Genomic DNA, 24,079 nt, shown 5'->3' on the forward strand with positions numbered 1-24,079 from the left:
ACACTGCGCGCTGACAATGTTCCATCTCTGCCTTGGTGACAGACCCTTAGCATCTAGATACAGGGGGCTTGAGCTCTCCAGGGTGCCCACCTGACCAGGTAAAGAGGGAAGTCAAGGCAGTTCTAAGGCTCTTTACAAAGCCATGACAATGGGTAGGCGGGTGGGCGGACATGCAGGCACACGCGGACGGACACACACACACACACACACACACACACACACACGAGACTATGGTCTCTCCAAGGCAGAGAGCTCCAGCCAACCCCGAGACAGAAAAGGGGGAGACGGGCCTATCCCTTTCCCCTCCCCATCCTAGGTCTGTTTCTCCTCCTGGTAAATGAAGGGTTTGTCCAATCGAACCTCTAAAGACACCCTCCTGACCCCTAGGAGACTGGAACCATCCTAGCTGGATGGGGCTAAGGAAGAAGCATGCTGCCTACAGGACTGCCCGCAGAGCAGGCCTCCCAGTGATGGCGTCCCCACCTACACTTTCAGCCTCTCAAGTCTCAGTGTTGCAGGGAAATTCTGCCCACAGCTCTGAATAATAATAGAAGTAACATTTAGGTAAGGTTGGGGATTAAGTTAAACCTCACTTAAGAGGCAGGGATGTTGGCATTTGGGAGCAGGAAACAGGCCTGGGAACGCAGTTAATACCTACCACAGAGCAAAGCGGATCACTGCCAGCTCCCGACGAGACATCGTCCGCCCCGCCGCGCTTCTCCCTCCTGCCAACTGCAGACACTTCAAGGGCACCGGGCCAGAGAGTGGGGGCTACAGGTCAGTTTCGGAAAATACATTTGCAGAAGAACACCAACAACCCAAAAGCCAGGAAGATGCCATCCAAAGCAGAACTGAGGCTCTGAGATGGGAACCCACTGGTGAGGGTGGAGGAAGGGCTTTTGTGGGAAGAAGAGAGACTTGTGTGGGTTGTGACTAATAATTACCACCCCAAAACCTGCCCCAGGAAGAAGTCTTTCCGCTCGACAGTGGAAATACCTAGAAGCCAGGCTTCTGTCCACCCTGAAACTGAAATGGATTGCTCTCTTGAGCGACAAGTTCCCTGCCTCTAGAGACAAAGCAGGGACTGTGGTGGGAATCAGAGGCAGAGAAACGCTCAAACTCAGAAGGGGCTTTAAAGGTTATCAATTGATAATATGCAGATGGGGGCAATATGAAAGAGAAATTCAGGCCCTTCATGTTTTAAAATAGCCTTTTCTTAAAAAAAAAAAAAAGTCCAGGATTCCTAAGGAGGGCATGGAAGGGACTTTGCCTGCCTTTCACTGACCTCAGAGGGCTTTTTATAAACCCCGGCTTCTCTGGCATCCTTGGTCAAACCCCACCCTCCTTCTTCCAGGCTGCAGAGGTCACTCTTTTGTGGCAAAAGCTGCAGGTGGTGACTGAGAGGCTGGGTCAGTAAGAAAGGCTCCATTGTGTGACAACTCAAATGTTTAGGGCACTTCAGTCCTGCAGAGTCAGGAACAAGTTTCAGGGCGCAGGCAGTAGGGGAAATGCAGCAGGTTGTCACTGCGGCTCTGGGAGGTCTTGCTGCCATACTGGTGTCCCTTGGCAGTGTCACCCAGCCTGGCAGGCGAAGAAGACAGTGTCCTATGATTAGATAACTCTAACCACCCACCCCTGGGAAATGCTCGAGTCAGACTGGCAATCACAAAGGACTAAAATCTGAACCTCCCATTGCTACCGGGTATCAGTATAACTCAAGGCCACCGGAACTGCCATCCCTTCAAGTTTGATTCTCAATCAAAGCATAACACGTGCTCAAGGCACAGTTGCACAAAGAATGAGGCAAGGCAGTATAGCAACACTAGTAACCACAACACTCAGAAGCTGTGGGGTCAAGAGTTCAAGGCCAGGCTCTGTATGCTTGCGTGTGTGTGTGTGTGTGTGTGTGTGTGTGTGTGTGTGTGTGTGTGTGTGTGTGTATATTACATGCCCATGCATACAAATGCAGAAGATACAGGAGGACATTGCCTATTTTCCTGTGTCAAAATATGTTCCTTTATCACTCTCCATCTTTTGCCTTGAGAAGGGTCTCACACGGAACCTGGAGCTCACCATTTCAGCTAGGCCAGCTGGCCAGGAAGCTCCTAGAGGCCACCAGGCTCCACCTCCCAATGCTGGGGTTACTGGCATGTGCAGCCATACCTGGCTTTTGATGTGGCTGCTGGAGATTCCAGCTTGTGTCCTCACGCTCTCAGAGCATGCGCTTTCACCCGTTCTGGGCTATCTCCCTAGACCAGTCTCAATTTGAGACAATTACGTAACTTCTTTCCCCCAAACTAATTCATCTATCTCTTTGTATTCAACTCCATATTGCACTAAAACCCCTTTGCATTCCCCAAATCCATGGTGAAATAAAAGCTATCCAGAAACTTAGTGAGAAAAGTTAAAAGCTCCACAAAAGTAGGGGTTTTTATGTTTTGTCCACAACTCTATCTCCAAGCATGTGGTATATGTATAATGTACATATACACACACACACATATATATATATAAAATATATTTTTTTATTATATATAAATATATATATTTATAATGTTGAGCTAGTCACCATTCTGCTCAACAGATATCTGAAATGAATCCAGCCAACAAATTCACTGTATGACCCTGGCCAAGTCACTTCTCTCTTGAGACCATCTTTTCTCAGCTATGAAACAACAATACCAGGGGACTTAGGATGATCCTCCAATTTAAGGGTTTGAAAGTCTATGATCCAAGTCTGAGTCTGGGTGTCTCCACATGGAAGAAGCTAGGAGGCAGTGTAGGGCTATGCAAAGAGCCGCATGGTCTTGGGGAAGTCACTGAACACTCTTTCAGCCTCAACTTCCTCATCTGCAGAATGGGGGCTAGGCCTAAACCACCTGGGCAGGATGGACCTAGACTATGAGATAAGCTTTTGTGAGGAGAGGTGCTAGTCACGAAACTCCACAAATCCTCACAAGGAAATTCTGCTTTACTGCAGGCTCTCAGTGACATGTGCCAATTTTGGACAAAGGACAATCAAGACCAGTTCACAAAATAACATGCAAAAATCCACACTGCAAACACTCCTCTCTTCCCTGGAAAGATGTAAATTTTGATACAATATAATTCATGAGGGTTTTGCCCCCCTTTCAGGAGACTGAACAGAGAGGGAGAGAGGGAGAGAGAGGGAGAGAGAGAGAGAGAGAGAGAGAGAGAGAGAGAGAGAGAGAGAGAGAGAGAGAGAGAGAGAGAAGGTTTGGAAAATTGAAGAGCCACACAGAGATGATGAAGCGAGGCTACAGGAGAATTCCATAGTCACTGAGGTGCGGGGCAAGCAAAGAAACACAGCACTCCCTCAGCCCCAGCCCTGCCTCAGGCCTCCCACTCTGAAGGATTAAGCTGGAGCCCCGGGGTTGGGAGTAAGTGCCTTAAAGAAGAGGTGCAGAGCCTGTTCTCAAGGAATGAGGACACCTCTCCTCTCCATGGCCCAGCTAAATAAACAAGCAAGACCATAATCAGCAGTATGTGACTGGAGTACCTATGAGTAGCAGTGACCAAAATCAAGACAAGTGGCCTTTCAAAACACTACCGATACATTTGGGCTCCAGTCCCAGAACGGAAGCAGCAGGCAACAGCCACGTTAGCAGGTAAAAGCCCTCTCCTCTAACTCCGCCTGGCTGGCAAGACTGGTCACCCTCCTGCTCATGCGCTCCATTCTCACTGCCTCATAAAGAGAGGGAACCAGAAACTTCTTCCAGACAGAGATCTGGGCATCCCTTCAGAGCTGAGGAAGGAAAGGGATTTAAGACCGGGGAGAGATTTCCTACCCGACTTAAGGCAAAATTCAGAATGCACAGCTTCTTGTTCCCAGACTGTTATCTGGTATCTGGTTTTTTTGTTTTGTTTTGTTTGTTTTCTGGTTTTTGGTTTTTTTCCGAGACAGGGTTCTCCGTGTAACAGCCCTGGCTGTCCTGAACTCACAGAGATCCACCTGGCTCTGCCTCGATGTCTGGCTCCAGTATCTGGCATCTTAACTTCATCCCTATTACCCGTCTTCACCTCCTTGCTAAGGACAAGCACAGGAGACCACAAATAAACACAGCCTCACAGCATCCCAGAGAGACGCCCTCCCTCCCTCCCTCTATCCACCACACATTCATTTCTTCACACCCAGAGCTCGTGGAGCAGCAGTGGCTGCCAACCCTGACAGCCCAGCACCAAGAGGGTCCCAGTTAACACACTGCCATGGCCGGGGGACGTATCTGTGCACACCGGCATCCTGACACTCAAGAAGCTGAGGCAGGAAAAGTCAAAGTTCAAGGCCGGTCTGTGCTCCATAGAGAGACTGTTCTCCAAAGAACATGGCCTCATTCATAGCTCTACTCTGACCCTGCAGGGCAGAACAAGTTTCCATACGTCACTTCCTCCCCTACTGTCTTAGGGTTTCCACTGCACCATGACCACAGCAACTCTTACAAAGGAAAACATTTAACTGAGGTGGCAGCTTGAAGTTTTAGAGGTTCAGTCCATTATCATCATACATGGCCACACACAGGCGGACATGGTGCTGGAGAGGGAGCTGAGAGTTCCGCATCGTGCACAGGCTACAGAAGGAGTCTACCTCACTGGGCGTGGCTTGAGCATACATGAGACCTCAAAGCCCGCCTCCACAGGGACACACTTCCTCCGACAAGACCACACCTACTCCAACAAGGCCACAGCTCCTACTAGTGCCCTCCCTTTGGGGGTCATTTTCTTTCGAACCACTACCACAAGTACCTTCTCTCTGCACAGGAAATAGTCCAGCAGGGTAGGGCTACCTAGACTTGTCCTGTGGACTGACAATGACTAGGGAGAGCCATATGGGCTCAAGCTGGCTCCCTGGAAGGGCTAACCGGAAAGGTTGTATCCCGCCTCAGCTCCTTCAGATGTCCTTACACAGGGGTAGAGCTGCAGCCCGGGGAGGGAGCTGTGAGGAAGACTAAGGGAGATTCCTCACCCTGTGAGCTCCAAAGCCTAAACGCATTGGGAAACAGAAGGTCCCACACCTGACGTTTTCTTCATAACCAGGTAGCTGGTTTTATTTACTTAAGTTTTAGTTTATCTTCTTAAGCTGTCCAAACATTTGTCTGAGCGGCTCAGCTACATGCAGGCTGCCCCAGGGGCTGGTCCTGCTTCGAAGGTAGATCCCTGGGTTCTCCCCGAGAAGAGCATTCCCAGCATGTTTATAAAGCTGTGTGTGCCCTCCAGGGCTACAGCAGAATGGAAGGGGGCAGGGGAGAAAATGAATGATCTCAAAGCCAGTGGTTGGCCTGCCCAGATGATGCCTTAGAGAGAGGGCTGTAATTCTCACTGCCTTCATGGCCTGGGCACTGCACCTGGAGGGTATTTCTGGGAGGGAGGCACCAATCTTCAAGGCCCACTCCAGCAGAGCATCCCTGGCAGGTCAGGTCCTATTTGTGAGATACACTTCGGTCTGTATGAGTTACATCCACACTTTCTATCTAGACCTACAAAGGGCCCTAGTTGACCCATCTGGGAAAGAGGATGGTGTTCCCTCTTCTGCCAGCCTGCTCAGGGGGAAAACCACACAGCCTCCAGCAGTGTGAGTAACCAACATTTCTTCACCTGCCAGGAAAGTAGCACAGTTCAAAGAACTGAGAGAAACACTACCAATTTAACAATCTGATGCCACAATGGGCAAAGTTACAAACAAGAAGGGTAGCCAGATTTGTCTTTCTTTTATCCACTAACCCCTCACTGCCAGCCTTTTCCGGCCCTCAACCAAACAGCATCATACAAATCAAGAGGGGAGGGGGTGTGAGAGGATCAGATGAGAAGACACAAGAATGCAGCAGTATCTAACCCTGAAACCATCCTCTGGGCCCCAATTATTTAATATAAAAATGGAAGACAAAGAGTGGTTGGGAGCACTGACTGCTCTTCCAGAGGTCATGAGTTCAATTCCCAGCACCCACAGGGCAACTCACAACTGTCTGTAACTCCAGGACCCAACACCCTCACACAGACATACATGCAGGCAAAACACCAATGCACAAAAAAATAAATAAATTATATTTTAAAAAGGAAGACAAAATCCCTAAACTGACCGTGGTGACCATAGTTTGCCTCTTTCCTCCCACTGTAAAAGGACACTGCGGGGGGGAATCCACAGGGAAGGGTGTGCTGTTCTACAGTAGACGACAGTGTCTTACCCAGACTCTGAATGGGAGTCCCCAAATCTGACAGCACTCCAGGAGCTGGGTGACTTGCACTGGACTAGCACACCTGCTCCCTGGAAAGCACTAGACAAGCCACCTTCCAGCTGCCGGAAGGAGAGTGTGGGTGGGGTGCAGATTCATGGCAAGCTGGGACCTCAGGGGAATTCAGGGTTCAGATGTTGCCCTGATTCAGATAGGAATTCCGCCTCACGGGCTAACCTGGTGCACAGCCAGAAGCAGTGAGTAACCAACATTTCTCTACAGCAGCCAGAGAATACTCTGGAGCTCGAGAGCGTAAACTGAGGCACACAAGCTAACCCCAGCACTGGTAAGTAAGCTTGAGCTGGGCCACGGCCACGGGCTCTCACGTCTGCTTCGTCCGTGGCTCATTCTGTGCTTCGGTGGCAGGGCTGAATTGCAAGACCACATTGCCCACAAAGCCTAACTCTCTACTGGCTGGCCCTTTCCAGGAAGGTCTGATGACCCAACTCTAGGGTCCAGCACACTTTATTACAAAGGCCTTAGTAGACAGGCATTTCAAAGAATGAGGACGGACTTCCAGAGTTTAGGATCTCCACTTTACATATGGAAAAACTGAGGCCTAGGGCAGAGGAGGGGTCCTCTAAAGGGTAAGGTCCCAGATGCCCCCAAATCCCATTTGTGGGGTTCTCAAAACAAACAAAAACCCAGAGGGGAAACATAAAAACTGACACTAAATCCCACAGGCATAATGCTTAGCCCAAGTTTCACATCAAAAATGTGGAAAATGGCTGGGGGGGGGGGGGGGGCGGCGGCGGCGCACACCTTTAATCCCAGCAGAGCTAGGTGGGTCTCTGTGAGTTCGATGCCAGTCTGGTCCTACAGAGCGAGATCCAGGACAGGTACCAAAACAACACAGAGAAACTGTCTCGAAAAAAAAAAAACACCCCCCCAAAAAAAGTGAACAATGTGGAAAGGAGATGGAAAAGATGAAGGTCTACCCAATTAATACTCAAAACAACAGACTATTTAAAGCCTTTTACTAATACCCCTTCGGCACACAGGAAAAAAAAACTCTTATGTGCCTTACCAGTCCCGCCTCCCGCCCTGCCTGGGCAAGTCACTTTCTTCTCGGCAGTGAAGGTGAACTTGGCAATACAGGACTAAACAGTGTATCACCTGCGACGTCATCTTTTCAGGTCTCACACAACCCTGCCCTTGAGGAGTCCAAATCAGTGAGGTTTTCACTGAATTTAAAGCCTCCAGTAATTAAGACCTCTCCCAAAAGGAGCACCCAACACTTCCCCGGAAACAGTCATAGCAGATCGGGCTGAGGGACATGCAGATGGAAAGGGGGAAAATGGAAGGATGCTTGCTGCGTTTCCAGCAAGAGACGACGGCACCAAAGAGCTTCCTCGAACACTGGCCAGGAAGGCACTGGGCAACATGAACAGTGGAGACGAGACAACATCACAGTAAAGATTAATTAGCTGGCATACTGACAGAGGCTCTGCTGTGCCGCATGATAAAGTGAGGCCATCACACGCCATGTCAAAAGGCTCCGGGCAGCCCAGGTACCAGGGGGCAAGGGTGATCACATGCTCAGTCGTGTCATGGGTTTGGCAATGTGTGCTCCCAAAGGGAGATGCACCAGGGATTCAAGTTTCTCTTATCAACCTCAAAAGAGCAATAACCAAAATACTGAGAAGGAAGGTACCATTTGAGGGCTTCGTTGAAAGGCAACGAGGGAGTGGCCATCCACACGCTGGTTGGTGAGCTGCCCATGAGGCCAGGAGGGTTGGGATAGCCTCAAGACTGTGGGTAGGACGGGGAGGTCTCCCCTGACTGAACTCTTTAGCATCCCTCAGATCTCTCAGACACCTCTTGCCTTCTCATTGCCCACAGATTCCTGTAGTTCCTCCCCCGCCAGTCTTCCTTGAGATCATAGGCTGCGCCTACCAAATGCTAAGCGTGCCCAAGTTCAAATCCTGCCTGGGACACTTTCCAGCTGTGTGACTGTGGGCACGACTTGGCCTCTCTGTGTGTCCCCTCATCTGGGATACTAATCCCAGTCCCAACCTTAGAGCTATTGGTGTTGAGATGAAGCCGGTTTACAGGGCACTTAGAACATGAGTGACGTAAGTGTTAGAAAGGTCTCCAGCCCTCCCTGGAAGGCACTTCCTCCAGAAAGTCTTCTGATGACCTCTCTGGGTTACCTGCTTCCCCAGTCTTGGAGCCCTGAGTGCTGCAAACATCTCTCTGATGCCCATCACAGCTTATTCTGTATCTGTGGCTCTTCATGTCACCACTGCCCAAGCCACTCTGAAGGCAGAGTACTAATGATACTATTCCCAAGTCCTGCAACATAGGGCAGTGGTGGCAACTCTGTCCAAACCCTTCATTTGTTCCACATCCTGGGCCATGACATCATTACCTTGGTAGGAACCTGCTTGGTATCGGGACTGACCTGCTTCCAGACTCATTGGTATCCTCTCCCTTAGCAGCAGCAGCAGAACAATGTTCACTTATCAAGACACTATCCTGGAACCTCAACCTTATGTCCCAGAGGGGATCCAGGCCACCATTTACACTTTCACATATTTTCCTAGGGATCGTATAAAACAGCACGGAAGGTTCTGGAAGACCATCAGTTGGAATGCCCTCCTCTGCCACCCGTGCAACTCAGTTTTAGATGACAAGTACTAGACACCCAAAACCAACCCTCCTCCAAAACTAACAACTTGGGCAAAAGAAGGGAGTAAGTTCTGTAGCCACTCTGGCCCACTCACCACCCTTCCCCTCCACCCCCTTCTGAGATACCAGTCATCAAAAGGGTCAGCAATACTCAGGCAGTGACAGTGGAGACAGGAGCTCTTTGTGAGCCAAGTCCCTGGTGCCCCAGAGTTCAATGTGTGCCTCTTGTGCAAGGCTTCACCAATGCAAAATACATTCAAATGAACGGGTCCCGACTACTGAGCTATAATCAGGGAAAAGCAACTATATCTAATCAGTTACTATGTGGTAAGTCCCTATATCTAATCAGTTAATATGTAGTAAGTCCCCACGGGGCCTGCTACTGGAGCAGAGCAATAAAAAAGTGAGTAAAAAAAAAAAAAGTGACGAGGGGCAATGTCCCAGCTCTCGGGGACCAGGCTGGGCAGACAAAGCTGCACCGCACACAGCAGGAGGCCTCCCTTCTGATGTTCCAGGACTGATTTTATCTGGGCCAAGGCTGCCTCTAGCAGCTGGTCCCGTCCCTTCCTGCTCTATCAGGAACAATGTTAAGAATGCTCTGATGGACATGCACTGTGCACGTGTGTGTTTAGCCAAAAGAGGATATCAGATCCCCTGGAGCTGGAGTTCCAAGCAGTTTTGAGCTGCCCAACATGGGTGCTGAGAACTGAACTTGGGTCCTCCGGAAGAACTCAACTATGACTGCAGCCCAGACTTGCATTTCTCAATACAAGACCCAATAGTGCCACATCTAACAGTGTCACTGTGCCCACGTGCAAAACATCTAGCATGAGGATGTTCAGCACAGTGCTACCTGCAACAAAGCCAAGCAGCTCAACTGGAAGATCAGAAAACAACAGTTACAGACTGAACTGTGGCACATCCAGCAGGGGACCACTAAAAAGACAGAAAACACTGAATGACATGGGAGAGCATATGGGAGCCCCCTGACACCAGGTGCCTAGTGAGGCAAGTCAGAGTCAGAAGAACAGTGATGGTACCCTGAGATCAAGGGACTTATTCTAAGATTCCAATTACATCATTTTCTACACACTGAAAAAACTAGGTAGCAACTCACAAGCCATCGCCACCATGCTTAGAACATTCTGGAAGTTTCAGGAGTGCTCAAACATGAAGGCCTGAAGTCCAGTAAGCTAGAGGCCTGGGCTGCTTGTCCAACCATGCCTGACCCCCAGCCCTCTACTAACGCACTGAAACTACACACACACACACACACACACACACACACACACACACACACACACACACACACACACCATTTCTCAGAACTCTGGATGTACTTCTGAAATAGGTCCAAACATTTCACTGAAGAACAGTGTAACGCGGACAGACTAAAAAGCACCCTGATGTGGCTTGGAGGCCTGGGACCCTTAGGCATGCATGCCACCGCCTCTGTAGCCTGGCCACAGTCCCCACGCCGGGGATCCGACTACATCAAGAGTATATCTTTGTGGCTATTGTTTTCAATGCTGGAAATGGAACTGGGCAAGTGCTCTAGCACTGAGTCCCAGTCCCAGCCCAATCAGAGGAATCTTACGCAGTGCTCCCTCAAAGGTGAACCCTCCCAGAAACAGGTGTGCAGGTGAGGCATGAAGCGCAGCTTGCGGGCAGGAGACTCCGCTTGCCCTAACTCACAGCAGTCCGTTTTAGTTTATTATTTGGGCTTTGCTGTAAGACTTGGAATAGAGAAAAGGTTCCGCTACAAAGGAAACAGCAGTGACTGAAGCCCACATCATACAGGGTCCCTCCTTGCTGCTACAGGGGACTTTCCTTACATCAGTATTTCAAGGAGAACAGTCCTCAAATTCGGGGGAGCTGAACTTGTACCAGCAGCTCCTCGGTCAAGGCTGGGATGAACAGGAAGTCAGATGACCATGACTCTTTGAATGAGAGGCACAGGCAGCCAGGTGGACAGATGAAAAGCACCCTGAAATCTGAGGTCAAGAAAACTAACGTGAAGGCTGACAGCAAGAAACTAGCTGATATTTGAAGACTTATGTGATCAAGAAAAGTCAGCCATGAGTTAGGTGAGCCTAGCAGATGCTCCTGGGTCTGTGTGGAGGAAAGAAGAGGAGAAGCCCTGCAATCTTCCGTCCTTGTGTTCCAGTTATAAAAGGACAGGTGCGGAATTCAAGGGTCAACTTGAATGAGAAAATCAACCCTGGATTGTGAAGATGCTCTGAACAGGACCAATTCTCAGACTCCTCTGTCAGAGGACAAGGTCCCAGAACTCACTCTATCCTTCTGGCCACTCTGATGGGATTCCCCAGAACAGTACCCTCAGTGACGTCCCGGACACAATACTTGCCAACTCTTCACCCCAACCTTCTTGAGATCCCCACATCCTGAGGGTCATATAGAGTGTAAACAGCCATTCTTGGGACATCCCAAGGGAAACCGATTTGCAGAGTGGAACTCATGGTGTAGGGAAGGGTGTTTGCATGTTCGTTTCTTTCAACTAGCAAGGTTCAAACACATTTCCTTGCAATGCGCTGCTCCTGCCTCCCGTGCCCTTCTGGATCACCATCTGGCACTCCAATTCGAACAGCCTTCCTTTTGTCAAGCACATCTAAGATTCTCCAGGGCCTTCCTGGAAGTTGGTAGGCCGGCTCTGCCAGGCAGGTACAGCTCTTCCAACTAGATTCCATTCACAGCACGCATCCAACTATCGCTTACCTAGAAATCCAAACAACTGGAAAAAGGGGTACACACCCCTGGCCAACTTCCAGCCCGGCATGTGAGGCATGTGACACCGAAGACAATGGGCTCCTGTTGAATAGGCACCTTATTTGAATGATAATGACTGAATGAAATACCATACTGAAAAATTCTTAACCCAAGGTCTGCGGAAAAAGTTAGTAAGATCAGCTTGCAATGCCTGACTCGAGCACGGGAGGAACGCTCCAGTTTGTACCAAGCATTTACCAACTGCCCTGGATACCTCAACTAGTCTTGGGACTGGATTTTACTCTGAGCTTCATCAGACACTGGACACGGACACGTGATTCCGGAAAGTCACTAAAACCACCTACCTCTTCATCAACAAAACAGGGTACTAAGCCTTGTCTATCATTGCCCTAGGATTGCTGGAGGGTGGTGCCAAGGAGCTTGTATACATGAGAGCACTGTATGAAGTGCCCGGTGCAGGGGGTTATTATATTTAAAGATTATAGTCCTCCACAAGAGTGGCCCTGAGGCATGACACAATCCTGGAGAGGCTTCCAAATCAACAAAGAATTAGCCAAGTGTGGGGTTGATGGAGGCAGCCCTCAGCTCCCTCGACATGGAACAGACTAGAGCTTGGGTTTCCTGTCCCCCGTCATCAGGGACAAAGGTGAATACCGCTGTTTCTTCAGGAGGTCTTCCTAAAGTTTCAGCCCAGTGCTGCCGTACAACACACAGTCCTGAGACCTGAACTCTCAACTGCCACCAAATGGTCCTCAGCCATGAAAAGGCCACCACCTGTTCCAGGGAGCACGTGTTTCGGGTGTTGGGGACTCGGAGAAGAATAAGGACACTGCTGCCAGATACCACCCTTAGGGAGCATTGCTAGCCGGCCAAGGAAGGGTCTCCAGGCGGTCTCTTCTGTCACCTCATCAGGCCACTATATATAAGACTACACACTCCTGCCAGACTCTGTTCAGAGCTGAGCCTAGGTTTCAAGGACATTAGCAAAGCAGAGCATCTTGGACACCACCAGCTCTGCTAAGTGGAGGCGGGGCTCACCAGCTCAGGCCAAGCATGCAGACATCACCTGGGTTAGTCCTGGCCTCACACCTCATCCCACATGCTTGCTTGGAAGGCTATCACAGAGGATGCTTGGGGCCATTCTAGGTCAAACCTGTGACATAGGGGGCAGCCTTTGGTGCCTCCCAGCTTGGTGGCCCAGGAGCAGAGGAATGAGGCACACCCATGTGGGGTTTTGTCCTGTCTGCCAGGTCACCGACCCTGGATGTACTTCCCACCTTCAAGCTGCTTCCAATCCTTGGTGAGGACTGAAGAGAGGACCTACTACTCATACTGAAAGATAAGACACAAGGAAAACAACTGCTCACTGATGCTCTGTGTGCACAGTTACGTGGTGCCTGCCTTCTGCCCACACTGTACCAAAATCTGACAAGCTCCTGGCTTCTAGAACTAAGGCCTAAGTGGGCAGGGGAATACTGCCTTAAGCCCCAATACCTTTCTACCTGTAACCACTGCCTGATAAAGGAACTGGGGATAGACAGCGCCCCATAACCCAAAGCACTCAACACACTCCACAGAGCCAAGCTCTTCACTGTGTTTCACAGACATGGGTATGTGGAACTTACCCATTCACTTCACAGATAAGGAGGCTGAGGCAGAAGGAGGTGAACTCACCCAAGCCGCCAGCTTACAAACACCCCCGACAACCAGCACTAGGTTCTTGTCTGGCAGGGAAGACACCTGAATGGCTACACACACATCCCTGGTCCCTGGAGCCTGGCTCTCAGATGGGTCTGAAGCTGGGCCCACTGTGCTGTGGGAGCCAGGATCCTCTCATTCTCTGTGGCTTTGAGTACCAAATGCCCATAGGTTAGACACCAGCAAGTCCCTTCTTCAAACATTCAGCACCCTGAGCCTCTGAACTCCAAAGGCGCTAGCAAGACTCACTGGCCTCAGAGAGGCCCCTCTTCTCTCTCTCTCTCTCCCACTCCTTCTTTGGGGCCAGCCCGGAAGCCCTCAGTCTGAAGCAGCAACAGCTCCCCTCTCTAGACCACCTTCGGCTTCCGCCCGGGGCCCCTCCAGCACTGACCACCACCACCTTCTTGCTAACTGTTCTGTCTGCCCTCCAGACAACCGTCAGCACGTCTCACTTCCCTCTGCATCCTCTTGGTGTCTGCTCGACTCTAGCAGAACCTAGAACATATGACAACTGGAAATCACGTGACTGGGACCTCACCAGAAACCCTGCCTGAGGCCTCATGGGGGTTGGACATGGTGCTGAGCACTTCTGGGCAGCATATGGGTACCTCTTCCATTACCACCCTTTACGAGTAGGTAAACTGAGGCTCACCAAACTGAAGAACCACTGGCTTAAGACAAAAGGTCAAGTCGGCCTGTCTCCCACAAACACACTTTTTCCCTTTTTCTTCCATTTCTGTCCTGTGGGGTTTCGGGGGAGACATGCCCGCACACAAAGTACGACCTCCCTGTCTGTGACTTCCCTGTGATAGGGACAATTAATGGAAACCAAGAGGCCTTACATTGATGGCTCCCCGTGGCCAGATCCTCCTTCCCGGTGTCCTCAGTCCTTCTCCCCCCCCCCCCCAAGCACCACCTGACAGCCTCATTTCCACCTCCTTCTTCTTCCCCTCAAGGGCCCCCAGAACCAACAGGGGAAGTAGGTTGCCAATGGCAACGGCCTTGGGAGCAAGGTGAGACCTCACCAGTATGCTGCTGAGGCAGAAGGGGAATTTTCAACAGCAAGGTGGCCTCTTCCCTGCCCAGGACTCAGTTTCCTTGTTTACAGAGACAGGACCCATCCTCCTTGGTTCTCGTTAGAGGGCTCAGCAGGAAAGAGGGGACCCAACAAATCCAGCCTGTTGAGGGTGGCAGGTAGACTATGAGGGCTCAGCAGAGGGCTGTTTGGATAGCCTCTCAGTGCCCAGCTCAGCAAAACCCCCATCCTCCTGCTACCCGCAAGAATGCCAGAAGGTGAGGGCCCTGGACAGACACCACTGCTGAGGACTTCCCCGGGAAGCAGTGCCTTTCATTCCACCATTCTGCTGGACAGGAAGGGCGGGCTGTTCCACAGCTGCCCACAGAGCTTGTACACAGTGGGGTCATCAGAAAAGTTGACCGAGGGCGCAAAGAACCATGGAACTGACTGGACGCTGTCCTCAAGAGGGCAAGGGGAGCTTCCACTGAAGTCAGAGCTGAGCAGAACCGAGAGAAGCAGCCTACACTGGCAAAATATGCTGGTGGCCTGGATGATCGATACGGAGTCTGGGCCAGGAGACAGCAAGAGGTAGACAAGAGTCTTGAGTCTCATGGCCACTCACAAGGGGGCACCAGCTCTGGGACGGCTCTGCACCAGTCCACGGGAAGGCCCACCTGCATTATCAGTCTTTCCAGCAAAGCACAAAAGGTCCGAGTCTTCTAGACGACTGCTAACAAATGCTATGTAGAGCTGACACCACCATCCTGTTAAAGATGCTGACATCGTGATCCCCATTTCATGGGTTTTGTAAGGCTGAGATTCAGAAGTAAGGCCATGAAGAAAGCTTATACCACATTTGCCCTGTCCTCTTCCCAACCCAGGGGAGGGGGGCCACAAAGGAAAACCACACTCGCCTGGCCCTGGTGTGCTGGAAACCTAAAGGGAGATGAACAGTCTGAAATGTCAACCTCATTCTACCAGCTTCAGGAATCAGGGAGCAAACTGGTTAATAGGGCACAAATTGACTTAAAAATGTTGTCTTTTTCCTAGTCGTCCTTTTGTGAGAAGACCACAGAATGACTCAAGTATGCAGGAGACTGGACACTAGGGACAGTGAGGATGAGGGCATTCTCGGAGAGATGTAACTGGGAGTGAGTGGCACAACCCCGTCCTCCCCACAGGAAAGACTGTGATCCTGTCCTGCACCTGCCCCACAGGGCAGAGAACCCACATGCTGCCCACCGGCCTCAACTCTCTGAGCCAGGGGTCCAGGGCCCACCCGACTGCCTGCCTGCCTGCTCTGACCCTAGGAATTAGACAGACTCTCAAGGAAAAGTACCCAGCAGGGTGGCAATGCCCACAAACAGGCTGGCCAGGGGAGTTTATGTTACCACCATTTTACTGATAGAAAAACAGGGTCAGAAAGAAAAGTCCAGAAATAGAAGTCAAACCTTTGGGGGAGCTGACTCCTGTCTGGAGCACACAGCACACAGACAGTTACCCAGAAGACATGGCAAACTGACCAGACAGAACTATTTCGGGTCCACTCCTGCCCATGCCGGTCCACTGGCCCTTCTCTGCCTCGCCCCCCATTCCGAGACGAACACATACTGCCTTGGTGGGCACGTCACTGCCAGCAGCTACCCTGAGCTAGTAGCTTTGAAGGAAGTATCAAGTTGGAGACAGGCTCCAGAAAACCATCTCAAGGACAAGCATCTGCCGGTCTCTTTCCAGGAGCCTCCAGTTTGCAGACAGAAGAGACAGTGAGGAGGAAAAGCAGCCTGGAGCACAAAGACAACTGTACCAGCTTTGCAGGAAGACCCCAGCCAGAGCCTCCCTCCGCACGTCAGCATGACAGGCAGCGCCAGTGTGCAAGCAATGGGCAGGGTCTGCAGGGAGGCAAAGGCAAGGCCAGGGGCCTGCTACAAGGCAATGCCGAGCAGGCTCAGAAGCTGGACAAGGGAAGGGAGGGAGACAGTGGGGGACAGAAGACAGGAGAAAGGAGGGGCAGGAAGCGGGGAGGGAAGGGAAGAACCTTTGTGCCAGCTAAGTCCCATCAGTAATGCAAATGGAGGCCCCTCACCCACCCAGCTCTCCTGGACCCTCTCCACGTCCCCCCCCCCCATCTCTATCTTCTTCTTCTTTTTTTTTTTTTGTTTTGTTTTGTTTTGTTTTTCGAGACAGGGTTTCTCTGTGTAGCTTTGAGCCTTTCCTGGAACTCACTCTGTAGCCCAGGCTGGCCTCGAACTCACAGAGATCCACCTGCCTCTGCCTCCCGAATGCTGAGATTAAAGGCGTGCGCCACCACCGCCCGGCTCATCTCCATCTTCTTATCCCCACCCCCACACAGGCACAACAACCATGCAAAAAGAAACCTGCCCTACACCCCAGCCTCTTCCTCAGGCTCCTGACCCTGGTTTCACACTGCTAAACTCTGCAGCACCCCACTGCCAGCACTGCCAGGCCCCCCACTTTGAGATCAGCAACAGAGGAGATCAAGATCAGATGGAAATCACGGCAGGAAAAAGACACTGCTTCAAGCTTTACCACCAGCTCCAACCTCATCTGGAAAATTCTCACAGGGCAGTTTAATAGTTCTTAGGAAAGGCTAGCCCGGGGCCGCCAGGATGTGGCAGCCTGAGATTCCTGCAAGCTGTATGGAAAGCCTCAGCCAGGTGACAACGTTCAGCTGAGGGGTCTCACGCCCCCCACTCTTCTTGTCTCCTGAGGTATACTTTTAATCTTTCACTTTCAGGTTACGTCAGACATCTAAATCGGGAATCCCAGCTCCCTCACAACAGGCATATCAAAGGTGGGTATTCAAAGCAGCACTTATTTACAAACGGCAATGCAAATCTGTCCCACAAACCTAGGCACTGACACACACCTCAGCCACAGTTTACCACAGCTCAAGACCAGAGTTTGAGAACCTGTCACCCTGCAGCCAACGAATGATGACCATGACTACAGCAGAGGCACAGAGGACAACACGTGTGTGCCAGCTCTGAAACACAACTGTGCAAAGACAAGGCCTCGATGTTTTCTTTGAGTCTTTTCCACAGATTAGTGTCTTCTCTTGCCTCCTGGGCACAGGTCCCCAAACCAAAGGGCATTTAAAACACTACTCTGGGAGGGAGTGCCAGCAGACAGGAAGGCAATCAATAAATGGCCCAGGGCCAAGGGCCTCACCTCAACCCAGTGCTGATCCTTGCCTACTGAGAGAGCACAGGCCCTCCTCCAGGACCGGGTTCCCCACTGCCAAACCCAAACAGAACCCACTGTGGTCCTCCTGGCTTTCCCCACAGCTCTGCCTTGGCCTGGCCTGACAAGCCCACAAGGTGACTCTGTAAACCAGAAGGGCAGCGACGCTGCCACCAACCCAGCATGCAGCATGCAACGGTGCGTGCAGCAGGCACTCGAAGGATGCAGAGCGCCACGCTGAATCCTTCATACTTAACCCGGAGGCACTGCTCAGCGCTGCTGCCGCCTGCTCTTTATGGCTGAGGATGATCAGGGTCACTCAGAAGACGAGGGGTTCACCCTCCGAGCTGCCCACTCCCCAGCAGCAGAAGAAGGGATGGGGGACTGCAGCACTTCCGGTTAATCGTGGGTGCCTGTGACCGCAGACAAGTTCTAGAGACCGAACCACACACAGAAGAGAGAAAAAACACTCCAACGGTTCAGGCAGAGCGCTGGTGATGAAGAAGAGTGGCTTCTGACAGTGTTTAAGGCACTGACATGAATGAATGAATGAATGAATGAATGAATGAATGAATGAATGGGAACTAGAGTGTCTGAGTGTGTACGCATTCCCTCTGGTTTATTATTTGAACACGTGCAGTGGAATTAATAAATTAAATATGGTAAGCAGAGAACAATATTGCAGACAGCATTGGAGCTACACTAACTGACCATGGCTGGGCCTGGCCTGGGCACCATGCTGCACAGCCCTGCACGACCCCTGGGGTACCTCACAGGCTGTCAGTGCAACACAATGGGCCAGGTCACAGGACACCCAGAAGCTCAGGTCCTCGGATCTTTAGAAATGAGGCATCAGAGTTCAGTCTGCCAGAAAGAATTGCGCCAAGGCCAACCGCCCCATGTTCCCAGCAACTTCGTTCTTGATACATTTTCCCCGACTTGCAGTTTTCCTCCTTGAAGGTTTTTTGCTTATGCCCTTGTGACTGACCCTTGCTTAAGACGATGAAGACAGTATCGTTGTGGGGATGAGGCTCAAGCGGCAATGTCTGCCCAGCACTGGCATGCTGAGGCCCTGGGTTCCACCCTCAACAATACACAAACTGGCATGGGGGTGTGCCTACAGCATCAGAAGTTCGAAGTCCTCCTCTGCTACTTAGTGAGTTTGAGGCCATTCTGGACATGAAACCCTGTCTTTATTATTTTATTTTATATTTGGTTTTTCAAGACAGGGTTTCTCTGAGTAGCCCTGGCTGTCCTTGAAATCAGAGATCCGCCTGCTTCTGACTCTCAAGTGCTGGGATTAAAGGCATGAGCCACTACTGCCCAGCTTGAGACCCTGTCTTAAAAAAAAATTTTTTTTTTAAAGGAGGGGGTTGCCGGAGAGATGGCTCAGCAGTTAAGAGGTCCTTCTTCTAGGACCCAGGTTCAATTCCCAGCACCCATACAGCAGCTCACAACTGTCTGTAACTCTCTAAGATCTGACACCCTCACACAGACACACGTGCGGGCACGAGACCAAAGCACACAAAATAAAAATCAATAATTTTTTAAAAATAAAAAACAAAACAAAAACAAGCCGGACATGATGGCTCATGCCTTTAATTCCAGCACTCAGGAGGCAGAGGCAAGTGGATCTCTGTGAGGGCAGCCTGGTCTACAGAGCGAGTTCCTGTACTCAGAGAAACCTTGTCTCAAAAAACACCTTCGTGTGACAGATGTGGGCTGGGCTCCTTTAGAGTTCAGCCTGCCCATAATTCCAGATGTTTCACCGAGGACTTGAGACCAGAAAGGTCCCAGAACAACTCTGGGCAAGACTGGGCCGCTACTCTAAACCGAGGAAGGGTTGTGAGGCCGGCGACAACCTTGGGTCTGGCACGACCTCCAACCAGGCTGCTCCCCCTCGAAGGGGCTGCCAACAGCCAGGCCCAGACTTCACCGCCTTCTGGAGGCTCAGGGGAAACACTGGGTTCCCTTTCAGCCCACGGTGCTTGAAAGCAGGCCTAAATCCAGAGGCTCCTTGGGCCTCGCGGCTTCTCTGGGAGGCAGGCCTCAGCTAAGTTTCACTGGAGAGTGGCCTGCTGGGCACAAAGGAAGGAACTGCTGGGGGAGGGGAGGCCACAGAGCTGGAAGGCTGGGACAAAGGGGACAGGACACAAAGGGCCAGGAAAGGAGCCAGCTTTCTCCTCCGGAAGGAACTCCTTCCTCATCCACTCTTCCCTCACTCCAGCATCTCACTAGCACATCCCTGGGCACACACGAAGAGGTGGCTCCAGGTGTCTTGTCCCTCCCAGTCCAGGCTGGACACTGTCTCTTAGACCTTCCTTGCCTGGTCGGGTCCCTTCTAACCTACTTGTTCAAAGTCAGTCAGCTGACTCTCCAGGCCCAATCTGCCACCAGAAGAGAGACAAAGAATTATTTATTTGAAGAAAAGAAGCCCCTCAAAGTGTCAGTCAGTGACAGACTTATCACTTGTTGTACCGGGCGAGGTCCTGGCGTGTGTGTGTGTGTGTGTGTGTGTGTGTGTGTGTGTGTGTGTGAGATAGAGGGCTGGGGCAGGGGCGTTCACAGCAACACTCGGTCACCCCCCACCTTACACACCCTCTGAAACCCTGCCTTGCCTCTCTGTTTTGCTTGTCCACCCTGAAGCCTGCAGCCTGCTTCAGCCCAAGGCTGTGATGATACACTAGGTCCCAATGGGCCTTTGACACAAAACCCAAGTGTGGGTGAGAACGGCCTGGCTAGGTCTGGAGCAGGAAACCTCAGTGGGCTATCTTCATGGTAGCTCTCGATCTGCTTAGTCTTGATCCTGGTTTGATTTGTGATTTAATAAGGACAAGACATCACATCTTACATTAACGAAAATCTGGCATCGGCACCCAAGACAACGCCAAAGGGGGGGCCAGTTTAATGGTGAGGCCAGGAGACTGGTTGTCCTCAGAAGCAAGAGAAACCTAGAAGCCCCAGAGATCCTTGTAGAAGACCACAGCCCCCACCTCCACCCCCCAATCAACAAGCCTGCTTTCTCTGGACTCTGCTTCATCCGCCCCAGTATCTGGGCCCCTGCAGTGTGTCCTGCACAACCGCAATAACCCTACCGAGGCCAAAGTCCTTCCCGCACAGTGTTGACACACGGGGCTTTACTGAGCGTCAAATATGTCCGGAGTGCAGCTTGCTCATATGGAGGAGTGGGAAAGAGGCTTTCTTGGTCCCACAGTGAGGGCAATGGAGGCCCAGGCCTCAGCAACACAGAGGGCCTGAAAACCCAGGAGATTCTCTGATGGGGGACAGTAGTTGATCTCACAGGAGGAGTGGCCCCAGGTCTCCTCTCCTCTGCTCCCATGGGGTCCAGCTGGCCTCAGCCCCCTCCCCTAGGAGCAGCAGGCAGGTTGGTTTCAGAAGGGAGTGTCCCTCCCCTCCCCTCCCCTCCACAGGACTCCTCTTCACCCCAGTCCCCAGTACTTGAGTCTTGATGACACCTGAACAGCACCACAGAGACTGGCCCACCAGATACTGAGACAGAGGATCAGGCCACAGTAGGCTCTGGATCCGAACCAGCTTCTCCAATGCATGCAGTGACAGCTTCTGTCCTCATGGAAAGAACGCCATGAGGACACATGCATTGAAAACATCTTCAAAGACCATTCCAAGGGGGGAAGGAGCCATCTGTGTATCTCAAGTGTGCAGGGCAGCTCTGAGCCCACCAGCTTCCTGAGGAGCTATGGCCTGGCGCCGCCCAGACCTCACCAGAGAGGGCTATTCCAGGACAAGCTTGCTGACTCACAGGAAAGGGGGTGCTATGACCAGCACCTGTGCCTCAGAGGTGGCCCCCAGGGCCTGACAGCAATGCCCAACCTGAATGGGGGATAGGAGGAAACTTGGTGTTTTCAGTAAAACCTAAAAAAATTTAACTAGCCGGGCGGTGGTGGCGCATGCCTTTAATCCCAGCACTCGGGAGGCAGAGCCAGGCGGGTCTCTGTGAGTTCGAGGCCAGCCTGGTCTCCAAAGCGAGTTCCAGGAAAGGCGCAAAGCTACACAGAGAAACCCTGTCTCGAAAAACCAAAAAAAAAAAAAAAAAATTTAACTAAAGTCTGAGAGAACGTGAGCCCCCGAGGGCCTCCTGCATCCTTTCACATCTTTGGGATGTCAGTTTCCAAACGCCAGGTTTTGTTCTTTGGGTTTTCTCACCATTGCTAGAATAACAGGGCACTGCTTTTGTAACTGCATCCCCATGTGGGTCTTTCCGAGAGGCAAACCCCACTTTCACCGGGCTCTCCAATGGCTCATCGGCTCAGCCCGGCCCAGCTCACACTTGTACTGGGACCACGAAGGGCTCATGTACCATCACGTTACCAAGGAAGAGGGGAGCACTCAGGAGTCATAGCAACAGCCCCCATCACAGTGCTGGCCCACAGCACGGCCAGGTGTCAGGACAGGCAGAGGGTAAGGTGGTCTCCCAGGAAGCACAACAGTCAAGAAGGCAGAAAGGTGTTCGATCCTGTGCTCTCCTCAGAGACATGCCCACCTGACCCAGAAAGACGGCACACAGCCCTGTCAAGTGGAAGAAAGGTCTATAAGCCATGGGGGGTAAAGGATGCACCTGTGTCTTCTGCCTCTGTGACCACACAGGGAGGCATCAGATACTTGAAGAACGGAAGACTGGACAGACTACGTATGAGAAGACAAACATCTGTGATGACCCACAGGTGCGGTTTCAGATAAAAAGTCCTGATAGATGGGACAGTCTTAATAGGAAACGGTTGTTTCGAGGAACACGCATTTCAGGGCCTGAGAAGGCCTGAATGGGCAGCTCAGAAATAAAGAAGCCTTTCCACTAGGGTGTGACTAAACCCCGCCCCCCAGAAAAACAGATAAGACTCTCACAATTAGAAGCAACCAGCTGCATACAAAAACCCAGGGCCCATGCTGGGGCCACCCCCTCTGGAACCTTCTTGCTTATCCTTGGCTAAGCAAACAGGAGTCTTCACAGATAAAGCAAAGGTCAACTGTAGACTCAAAGGCCTGATAAAATCACCCACAACCCCTGAATTACAGAGCAAAATAATACGGTGTTTTCACACAGACTTTCAGGGAAACGTGATGATCAGAACCGGAGTGTGTTCTATCATGCCAGGTTAGCACCCCACTAAAGGTGCTGGATTCCAGACCACGCCCTGCCCCCACCACTCCGCAATCGACCTAAAACAAGCAAACCTGGGCAGGGGTTTCCATGAGTCTCAGGAGTTAGCAGAAGGCTGGGTCAAGTGAAGAACGAGCCTTTTACTACACAGCACTGAGGACACTTCACGTGTAAAGATCTGTCGATATGTCAAAGGCCTACTTCAGAAAAGAAAGGCAAACACCTTGGCTAGGACTCAAAAGGAGCAACAAACCTGGGCTGGCTCTGAGGGCATCGGGACCTCAGGAAGCTTTCAAGTGTGTTAGACTACACACAGAGGACCTGAAAGGAGGGCAGACTCTACAAATGAGTCGGGTACCCACCGTAGGATCGAGGGTGAGGGCCAGAGCACTCAGGAGGCAGAACCAGGCGGATCTCTGTGAGTTCGAGGCCAGCCTGGGCTACAGAGTGAGTCCCAGGAAAGGCACAAAGCTACACAGAGAAACCCTGTCTCAAAAAACAAAAAACAGCCGGGCGGTGGTGGCGCACGCCTTTAATCCCAGCACTCGGGAGGCAGAGCCAGGCGGATCTCTGTGAGTTCGAGGCCAGCCTGGGCTACCAAGTGAGTTCCAGGAAAAGGCGCAAAGCTACACAGAGAAACCCTGTCTCGAAAAACCAAAAAAAAAAAAAAAAAAAAAAAGAAGTATCTTAGAAGCTGGGTGGTGGTAGTGCCTGTCTTTAATTTCAGCACTTGGGAGGCAGAAGCAGGTGAATCTGAGTTCAAAGCCAGCCTGGTATACCAAGTGAGTTCCAGGACAGCCTGGTCTGTTATACAGAGAAATCCTGTCTCAACAAAACAACAAAAAACAAAAAAAGTAGTATCTGGGGTTGGGGATTTAGCTCAGTGGTAGAGCGCTTTGCCTAGCAAGCACGAGGCCCTGGGTTCGGTCCTCAGCTCTGAAAAAAAAAAAAAAAAAAAAAAAAAAGGTAGTATCTTAGAGATGGGTGATGGTGGTGCATGCTTCTAATCCCAGTACTTGGGAGGCAGAGGCAAGGGCAGGCACAGGTCTCTGTGAGTTCAAGGACAGCCTGGTCTACAGAGCTAGTTCTTGGACAGCCAAGGCTATAAAAAAACAAAAACAAAAAAAACACTTGTCTCAAAAAAAAAGTTTCTTAGAATTAAGTGTTAAGTGACATCTAAAATGAAGACATACGGTGAATCAGACTCCTCCAAAGGAAGAAAGAATGAGAGAAAGTGCCTCAAGCTGAATAGCATGTGCAAGGGTCCTGAGGCAAGGAGGCTGGCCTGTCTTGTGCTTAACTACAGCCTGGCAGTTCTATCTACGTCTCAAGAGTTTAAATTCCATCCCAACAACAGTCATAACTTTCAGGTCAACACATCCTATGCTCCTGTTTTCTTTC

The 24,079-nt window shown here is 51.2% G+C and overlaps 1 protein-coding gene across 6 annotated transcripts in view; it reads right to left on the bottom strand.

Annotated features, from left to right (window-relative positions):
• Positions 1-24,079, bottom strand: part of Ssbp3 (single stranded DNA binding protein 3) — a 151,087-nt gene that overhangs the window by 105,143 nt on the left and 21,865 nt on the right. The window contains exon 1 of one of the 6 annotated variants that reach the window (XM_052715109.1): positions 659-877. The exons of 4 other annotated variants lie outside the window; for them this stretch is intronic. The gene's annotated coding sequence lies outside the window, so the exon portion shown is untranslated. Of the gene's footprint in view, positions 1-658; positions 878-24,079 lie in introns of those variants that run through there. One more of the 6 variants, XM_052715111.1, reaches the window with a different exon arrangement.

This window comes from Peromyscus californicus, unplaced genomic scaffold, assembly GCF_007827085.1.
Source record: "Peromyscus californicus insignis strain IS unplaced genomic scaffold, ASM782708v3 Scaffold_5__1_contigs__length_169319896, whole genome shotgun sequence".
NCBI lineage: Eukaryota > Metazoa > Chordata > Mammalia > Rodentia > Cricetidae > Peromyscus > Peromyscus californicus.